At 39.8% G+C, this 10325-nt stretch overlaps 1 pseudogene; it reads left to right on the top strand.

Annotated features, from left to right (window-relative positions):
* The first annotated feature begins 7480 nt into the window (after positions 1 to 7480).
* Positions 7481 to 9855, top strand: LOC127096276 (uncharacterized; annotated as a pseudogene).
* Positions 9856 to 10325: the final 470 nt, after the last annotated feature.

Genomic DNA, 10325 nt, shown 5'->3' with positions numbered 1-10325 from the left:
GTTGCGCGCTAGCATGGGCCGCTCGTCGTTTGAGGCAGTACATGATTTGCCATACTACTTTGTTGATCTCAAAAATGGATCCAATAAAGTATATCTTTGAGAAACCTGCCTTGACTGGAAGACTTGCCTGTTGGCAGATGCTTTTGTCAGAGTACGACATCCAGTACGTAACCCAGAAGGCAATCAAGGGAAGTGTGTTAGCAGAGTATCTTGCTCACCAACCAGTTGAAGACTATCAGCCTTTGAAGTTTGATTTCCCCGATGAGGATATAATGGTGATAAAAGATTGTGAGACCCCAGGCCCAGATGAAGAACCAGAACCAGGATCTCGATGGAAGCTCCCGTTCGATGGCTCCTCCAATTACAGTGGTCATGGTGTGGGAGCTATTTTAATGAATCCAAATGGTGGCTTTACCCCTTTTACAACAAGGTTATGCTTTGATTGTACGAATAATGTCGCAGAGTATGAAGCTTGTATCCTTGGTCTAGAAGCCGCAATTGATCTCCGAATCAAGATCCTTGAGGTGTATGGAGATTCAGCCTTGGTGATTTATCAAGTCAAAGGAGAATGGGAAACTCGCGATGCGAAGCTGATCCCGTATCGCGCTCGTGTTGTGAAGATGATAGAATACTTCGACGATATCACTTTCCATCACATCCCAAGAGTAGAGAATCAAGTGGTTGACGCTTTGGCAACATTAGCATCAATGTACCAAGTCAGATTCCATAATGAAGCTCCACTTATTCGAATCGAGAGAAGAGATGAGCCTGCTTACTGTCAGCTAATTGAAGAAGAAACTGATGGTAAACCTTGGTTTCATGACATCAAGCGATATCTTCTAAGTCAAGAGTATCCAGAAGATGCTACATTGTTGGATAAGAAAACTCTGAGGAGGTTATCATCCAAATTCTTTTTGAGTAATGATGTGCTTTACAAGAGAAACCATGACATGGTTCTGCTCAGATGCGTGGATAGACACGAAGCAGACATGTTGATCAAGGAGATTCATGAAGGATCTTTTGGAACCCATGCTAATGGACATGCCATGGCCAAGAAAATTCTGAGAGCTGGCTATTATTGGTTGACCATGGAGTCCGATTGTTTCAACTATGCAAGAAAATGTCATAAATGCCAAATTTATGCTGATAAGGTGCATGTACCGCCAACACTTTTGAATGTTTTGACGTCGCCTTGGCCTTTCTCAATGTGGGGCACCGACATGATTGGTTCTATAGAGCCTAAAGCTTCTAATGGTCACCGCTTCATCCTGGTTGCCATCGATTACTTTACTAAATGGGTGGAGGCTGTTTCCTACACCAATGTGACGAGACATGTGGTTGCTCGCTTTATCAAGAAGGAGATTATTTGCCACTATGAAATCCCAAGCAAGATCATCACCGACAACGGTTCAAACTTGAACAACAAGACAATGACAGAATTATGTGAGAGTTTCAAGATTGACCACCATAATTCCTCTCCATACCGTCCAAAGATGAACAGTGCTGTTGAAGCCGCCAATAAAAATATCAAGAAGATCCTGCAAAAAATGTGAAAACTTATAAGGATTGGCACGAGATGCTGCCCTTCTCTTTACATGGATACCGGACCTCAGTCCGCACTTCAACAGGGGCAACCCCATTCTCCTTAGTGTATGGGATGGACGCAGTTCTCCCAGTTGAAGTAGAGATACCTTCGACGAGAATATTGATGGAAGCCAAGCTGGACGAAGCTGAATGGATCCAAAACAACTATGATCAACTTAATCTCATTGATGAGAAGCGGATGACCGCTCTGTGCCATGGACAATTGTACCAGCAACGAATCAAGAAGGCATTTGACAAAAAGGTTCGTCCTTGAGAGTTCAAGGAAGGAGATCTCGTGCTCAAGAAGATCTTGCCAATACACAAAGATTCACGTGGGAAGTGGACTCCCAACTATGAAGGCCCATACGTTGTAAAGAGAGCATACTCTGGAGGTGCTCTATTTCTCACAACTATGGATGGCGAAGAGCTCATTCACCCTGTGAACTCTGATGCAGTCAAAAGATACTATGCCTAACAAATCCCGGTGGACTGAAAACCCAAAAGGGCGGTCCAGGAAAAAGTTACGGATAAAAAAAAATGGTAGCTCGCTAAGTTGAAAACCTGAAAGGGCGACTTAGGCAAAAAGGAGCGTCCCGGTGGATTGAAAACCCGAAAGGGCGATCCAGGCAAAAATTAGGGACAAAAGGCATAAACTGCATCGGTTCGTCACTGATCAACACAGAAGAGCTAAAAATGGAAGATCAATCTAGTTACTCCCTTCAGAAGCGAGGTCTCGTGGAGTCATTGTTATTAGGGATAGTAGGAGTCATTGCGATTCAATGTAAACCTTTCCCTATTGCCATTTTCAAATTTGTAATATTCCATGGAGCTACGCCGTTTGTGTGCTACCATTCTTGAATAAATACAAGTTTGCCAATTAAATTCTATCATTTGCTGTTTTCTCTTATTTTCTTTGTTATGCAAAATGTCATTTATTTGTTAATAATGAAATTTTGAACTCAAAAATAATTTTTCAACATATTGAGAAACACAATTTTGCTTTGACATGTGGAAATATAAAAAGGAAATCTTTCGTCTTTCCCCGCAAGTCTCAAGTTGCAAGACTCCCCTTGGATGATCAATATCTATCTCTAGAGAGCACAAATTTATCATTCTCTAGAAGGATTATTGGGCCAGTTGTAACTGTTCAGCTTGATAGATCCTCCTTTGATGCATTTACTCACTCCTTCGGTTGAGTTATTGGTGTTGAGGATTCAATACCTCCATAAAGCTTTCCCTAATTTCCAGTCTGTATATTGTCAGCATTTGCATTTTCATGATCATTCATACATCATGCATATAAGCAAAACCCAAATCATGCATAGCCCGAAGTGCTTCGCGCTCATTTGCATAATCTCAGGTCTCGTTGTTGATTGTATCCCTTGACCTCTGAGACTAGTTGTTACTGGCATCGTCTGTTAAGTCTGGTTGTCACTAGTGTCTTTGACCAAATCCAGTTGTAACTGGTATCCTTTAAGGTCGGGTTGTAACCAACATTTATTTTAAACCCAATTGTCGTTGGCATCACTGTCAGTCTGTTTGTAAATACATTTGTGATTGATATCTGAAGTTTTGGTTGCCGCCAACATCATTTCAAGTCCAGTTGTTGCTGGCAAACTCTGTTGTAGCTGGTAATTGTTTACTAATGACTTTCATCAAGTCCAATTGTTGTTGGCATGTACAGAGAGTTTGAATACCTTGTCTTTCCTGATGGTTCCGTGAAAGTCATGTATGACTCACCATCTTGAGGAGTTCCCAGAAGCTTAGAGGTTTTGTTTGATTTTCTCTGTAAAGAATCATCGTAGCCTTTTGCGTGGATGATCTACTTATAAGAAGACTCCCGTTTTGCATAAATTCCCTGTTAGGAATCTCCAAAATCTGTGATTGGATGAATTTCTTGTGAGAAATCTCCAGAACTATCATATGTATTCTAAAGTGTCAGGTCATGTATGAACCTATTGATGAAACTTGCTTTGTTTGTTTTCCAATATTCTCAGGTCATGTATGAACCTATTGATAAAACTCCCTTTGATTTTTCCCAAGTAATCTCAGGTCATGTATGAACCTGTTAATTGAGCACTCTTTGAATAGTCAAGTGTTGTCAGGTCATGTATGAACCTGTTGTTGAAAATTCTTTGAATGTTCCTGTTTTGTTAGGTCATGTATGAACCCGTTATTGAAAATTCTTTAAATAGTCAAGTGTTGTCAGGTCATGTATGAACCTGCTGTTGAGCTTTCATTCCAGTATTATCAGGTCATGTATGAACCTGTTGCTGAACCTTTTGTTCCAATGTTGTCAAGTCATGTATGAACTTGTTGTGGAAATTTTCTCAAAATGTTCAAGTTTGTCATCAGGTCATGTATGAACCTATTGATATACTCTTTTTGAATTTTTCTGATGTTGTTAGGTCATGTCTGAACCTGCTGTCAGAACTTCTTGGTATTCCCCAACATTGTCAGGTCATGTATGAACCTGCTGTTGAGCTTTCATTCCAGTATTACCAGGTCATGTCTGAACCTGTTTTGAAGAATCTTTCTCTTTGATTATTCCAATGTTGTCAAGTCATGTATGAACTTGTTGTGGAAATTTTCTCAAAATGTTCAAGTTTGTCATCAGGTCATGTATGAACCTGTTGATATACTCTTTTTGAACTTTTCTGAGTTTGTTAGGTCATGTCTGAACCTGCTGTCAGAACTTCTTGATATTCCCCAGCATTGTCAGGTCATGTATGAACCTGCTGTTGAGCTTTCATTCCAGTATTACCAGGTCATGTATGAACCTGTTTTGAAGAATCATTCTCTATGATTATTTCAGTGTTATCAGGTCATGTATGAACCTGTTGTAGAATTTTTTTTATTCGGGTTTAGTAAGTCATGTGTGAACTTACTGCCAAAATCTCTTGTATTCTAAGTGTCGTTCATCGAATTTCACTTTGAGTACTCTCTAGTGTGTGTCTGACTCTCCAGCATGATTGTTATCCCCAACGGTTTGTTTTACCCTATTGTGTCTGTCTCCCTATGGACCATCACATTCCCCACAGATCGGTCTGTCCAGTAGCATCTCCTGTTAAGGATTCACTGTGTCCCTAACAGATAAATTCAAAAAAATAAAGAATCCTGCATCCATTCATATCATATCATAACATTTTCATTTTTCAGGTTCAAAATCTGGGTCTCCATGGTATTTAACCATCTCCCACTGCGATCCGATGAAAAAGTGTTGTTTCATTTTCCTCTGGTGGAGGATGTTTAAATAGGGGCAACTGTCATACCCCGATTTTGGCCCTGAAATTTTTTCCCCATCAATCACTCATTTGCATTTTTTCTTCATTCACCTTCATATCCTTCATTCATGTTCATGTTTACTATTTCATATTTTTTACGTTTTTCACGTTCCAAATTTACATTCATATTTTCTTCATTCACATTGAAAAGAAATTTCATTCATATTCAAGAATTTCCACATACTCATTCATAGTTGGATTACTTCATTCATTCATTCAATCATAATCATCCATGTACATGGCATATGAATAACTTATAATCAAAAAGCATCTCATCACATGAATACATGAAGTTTCTAAGATGCAAAGAGAGATCTTTGTCTTGCTACAAGAAACACCAATTTTCATTCATTGCAAATCATAGATTATCCAAAAAAATACACAATTTACAAAGAGCACAGTTTGCATCAACGACAAGTTGAAAGAATAAAGCGTCGGAAGCCACAAGCAAGGAGAGACGACGATGTTGGGCCTCAAGTTCAGCCCGAATCTCTAGTTTCATTTCAGAATTCCATGGTTCTCGTTTTGCTTCAGCCAACACCTTCACTATTTCAACAATCTGGGCCCATTTGAATTTTGAGAAGCCAGCCTTCAACTTATTTGGTACAAAGTATTTGTCATCTAAATATTCTGTTTCTAAGATAAATGGCTCAGCTCGAACGCAAAAAGAATCAAAAATAGATAATGTCTCTGAAAGTGGCAGTGATGTTGAAATAATGTCAAATCCTGAAAGTGCAAACAGTGTGTTGCCCATCTTGAAGCCTTTGTCACTGTTCTTCTTAATTGCTTGGAGACAGTTTTAGAGAACAACAAATCAACGGTGAATGAAGTTTGGTTTTGTTGGGAAGTAGAAATTAACACTACTGCTATAATCCCCATCTCTATGTAGAATTCGCCTCGCAACAGTAGTGGTGGCTTCTCAAATCAATATATATCCACACACCAATTCAAAGCTATTCAACAATACGGACTCAATTTATCACAATGTTTACCTCCACCACTAGACAATGTTGAGCTTGAAAAAAAACAGAACCGAGTGTATCCCGTGCCTGGGATGGATCTGCTGATCTGGAAATTGTTAACACACAGTAAGTTCATTCAAGCACTTCTGAAAATGCCATTGAATTTGTCTTTGGATGTTCATGGTTTGCCCTAAGCTTCGGTATCAGATACTGAGGTTATCTGGTTCCAAAAGTTCTTCTAATATTTTAGGGACCAGCTCAACAACTGCTGGTGATCACGGCAGCGAGCCAACAAATATTGATTCTTCTGCAGAACAAAGAGTAGACTCTGAAAAAGTTAATGTGGCTGATGTATCTGCATCAAGTGACAATTTGCAAGAAAGTGAGAAAGTTGTACAAAACGATGTTTATGTGGTTTCTGATATCCCTACAATATTTAAACACCCTACCCATTTGGTAACTCCATCTGAGATATTCTCTAAATCTGCTTTATCTTCTACTAATTCTAATACCCCTCAAGGTATGAATGTTCAAGATGTGGCTGCATATAGTGATGCAGAAAAGTTTGAAGTAGAGGTTAAAGTAGTAGGTGAGTTCTCAACTCCTCAATAATGTCAGCACCAAATGGCCCTCCATTTTGTGATACCGAAGGTTCTGATAGCCACTGTAGCAGCCACTCAATGTTGTGAAATCTGCAAGTTCAACCAGACGAAAACTTTATATTCAACGAGAAAACTGCAAGTTCAGAAAGACAGGCACTAGGTTGCAAGATTGGTCAAATCAGAACTAAAAGTATATGGAGAATGGTCTCTCGACGGTGCGGCTATAGGTCTGGCATGGTTAGACGATCAGATGCCGGTAGTGCTCACTTCAACTGGACAGTTGAATTTATTTGCTGAAGGTAGAATTGTCGAGCAAAAAGTCCTCGAGTTAAATCCCGTCCTAAGAGCTTTTGGCAATGCAAAGACTGTGAGGAACAATAATCCAAGTCAGTTTGGTAAGTTTGTGGAGATTCAACTTAATAAAAAGGGAAGAAATGAAGGCAGCAGGTCTTACGCAATACAGAGCTTACTCCACTGATGAAGTGATGGCATTGCTTCAGCAGGGAAATCGTAATAGAACTAAGGAACTCACTCGTGCAAATGAAACATCTTCACGTTCCCATGATGTTTTGCATGGTTAGAGAGAGCTTTTGCCACAAATCAAAGAACACTTAGGTCTCTTGAGGGTGCCAATATTAACTGATCTCTTCTTGCACTAAGCAGTTGCATCAACGCTCTTGTAGAGGGCAAGAAGCACATTCCATACCAAAACTCAAAACACCCTTCATCGGGCTGATAAAGCCAAGGAGATTCGAACAAAGGCACCTGATGCAAACGAGGACCTATTACCGGTACCTAAAACAGAAACAGAAAAAACGGTAACAGAACGGAACCGTTTTCACCAACTAACCTCCAATCAAATCCTGAATTCTATCAACATTCCCCAAACTGAAACTTCAAAGGAAAAGCCCTTCTATTCTTCATAGAACTGCTTCATTCACTGCTAAAACACAATGGCGAGATTACTGCTTGAAGGTGAAAGAGTTGCCTCAATATCAAGCTGTTGCATCAAATACATCTGGTTCTACCCCGAGAGATCTATATGAGGATGTCTTTGAAGATCTTGAAAAGAAATATCATTAGGCCAAGACGCACTCTTCTTGTTCGACCAAATGATTCCCTCGCACGCCGAAACAATGATTCTGAAGCTAGCACTATTGTTAACCCTTCTCAAGATGCAAATGTTCACACCAAAGTTCCTCAAGGGGCCGATGATGAAAAGGCCATTGAGTTGGAGAGTTTGTCTTCTTATATGAGTTCACTTGGATTCACATAAATGGAATATGTTGAAGGCAACCAACATGAAGCTTCAATTGATGATTCAATGCAAATTAAAATTCAAAAGGCTCGCCTGAATTTATATCATCAGTGAAGACATTTTGTTTGCTCTTGGAACACTCTATGTCATTTGAAGGCTCTGTTGAGTTGCATGTCACTTCTTCCAAAGCATTGCTTATAATTGGATCGCATATGCCAGAGGTGGTAGCATCACATTATGCTCTCAAAGTTTCATGGCTTAAGCAACTACTACTGAATCATGTAGATTGGGACACTCGGGAATCCATTGCATGTTTACTTGGAATCGTGTCTTCTGCTCTTCCTCTGCCTGCAACATCTGATGTTATTTCGGAATTGACTTCAATTTTCAGCCAAACACATAAGCCTAGATTTGAGACTCAGCACGGTGCGCTTTGTGCAATAGGATATATCACTGCAGATTATTTGTCTAGAGCACTTATGCCAGAAATTTTTCTCCGGAAAACACTTAGATGCCTAGTTGATGTGGTTAATCTTGAAACTTCTGCTCTTGCTGCTGTTGCAATGCAAGCATTAGGTCATATTGGACTGCGTATTTCTTTACCTCAACTTGAGGGTTCTAATTCAGATGGAATTCTCATACTTCTGTATGATAAATTGAGTAAGTTTCTCTTGAGTGATGATGTTAAAGCAATACAGAAGATCGTCATATCCATTGGGCATATATGTGTAAAGGAATCATCATCCTCTCATATAGATATGGCCTTAAATTTGATTTTCAGTCTTTGTCGATCTAAGGCTGAGGATGTTCTGTTTGCTGCTGGGGAGGCACTTTCTTTTTTGTGGGGTAGTGTTCCTGTCAGTGATGACACAATCCTCAGAACTAACTTCACTTCACTATCGACTGCTTCAAATTTTCTGATGGGAGATTTAAACTCTGCTGAGTCAAAGCAGTTCCCAAATGGACAAAGTGAACATAGTGAAGGATACCATGCTTCTGCAAGAGATGCAATTATGAAAAAGCTTTTTGATGAGCTTTTGTATAGTAGCAGGAAAGAAGAGCGATGTGCTGGAACTGTCTGGCTAGTATCACTTACAAAGTACTGCGGCAATCATCCTACTATTCAGAAAATGCTTCTAGAAATTCAGGAGGCTTTCTCTCACCTTCTTGGTGAACAAAATGAACTCACACAAGAGTTGGCTTCTCAAGGCATGAGTATTGTGTATGACCTTGGTGATGAATCTATGAAACAAAATTTGGTGAATGAACTTGTGAATACGTTGACTGGGTCAGGCAAACGGAAAAGAGCAAGCTTGTTGAAGATTCTGAAGTATTTCAAGATGGATCTCTTGGTGAAACTGCTAGTGGAGGGAAACTGAACACTTACAAGGAGTTATGTAGCTTAGCAAATGAGATGGGACATCCAGACTTGATTTATAAGTTTATGGATTTAGCAAATCATCAAGCTTCTTTGAATTCTAAGAGAGCAGCTGCTTTTGGCTTCTCAAAAATAGCAAAGCAAGCAGGGGATGCTCTTAAGCCACATTTACGATCTTTGATTCCAAGGCTTGTACGCTACCAGTATGATCCTGATAAAAATATACAGGATGCAATGGTACACATATGGAAGTCACTAGTGGCTGATTTGAAGAAAACCATTGATGAACACTTAGATCTCATTATTGATGATTTACTAGTTCAATGTGGATCTCGGCTTTGACGGTCACGTGAAGCATCATGTCTCGCCCTTGCAGATATTATTCAAGGATGAAAGTTTTATGAGGTTGGAAAGCATTTAAAAAGATTATGGACGGGAGCATTTCTTGCCATGGACAACATAAAGGAAAATACCGAAAGTTCTTGCCGGTAGCATAAGGAACAGGAATCGGATCACTGGAGAGAGGCAAACTTTGCTTGAACTTGTTGATTATATTTCAACTGTGAATTCAAAGTTCAGTGAAGCGGCAATGCAGGAGATCACTAAGATAGCAGCTGACTTGATAAATAAACCTCTCAGTTCTATTTTTAAGGACCATGGTGGTAGTGACATTGACACTAGTAGCAGCATTCCAATCACAGTTCATGAGGCAATAGTTTGGAGGAAAAAGATACACAATGGACCTGCTGATGCTTTCCATTTTCACTGCAGTAAAATAACTTGGTAAGGCAGTAAAAGTTCACAGGCAACAAAAATGAAAACGTTTTCACAGAAGAAGTATAAGGTACATGTTACCTTTTTCAGAATAAGCACCAAAACATGATAGACAAACTGGCAGCACCAAAAGCACTTCCAAGTCCGACACCCCTTTGATCTCAGCGGCCAATTCAAAAGACCCTAGCAGTGTGACTATAAAAGAGAGGCCATTGTTCATAAAAAGGAGAGCCGAAAAACCCTAATTTTCTAGAGAACATTAGCGGCTACTGTTCAAACAGCAAGTCCCTAAGGAACTCCTTCGACGGCGAAACGGCAAAAATCCCAACAATAGAGGAAACCATAAAGAAGAGAAAGAAAATCCCTATCCTGTTCTCTGAAGCGGCACTCCTAATTGAAATTCCACCGAAGTTCCTTTAAATCTTTCTTGACAGTGAACGAGAAGCGTTTACCTACATTCGTCGGTCGAGCTCGCCGCAATCG

The sequence above is a fragment of the Lathyrus oleraceus genome, chromosome 6, assembly GCF_024323335.1.
Source record: "Lathyrus oleraceus cultivar Zhongwan6 chromosome 6, CAAS_Psat_ZW6_1.0, whole genome shotgun sequence".
In the NCBI taxonomy this organism is placed as follows: Eukaryota; Viridiplantae; Streptophyta; class Magnoliopsida; order Fabales; family Fabaceae; genus Lathyrus; species Lathyrus oleraceus.
This window is presented reverse-complemented; position numbering and strand designations above follow the sequence as displayed.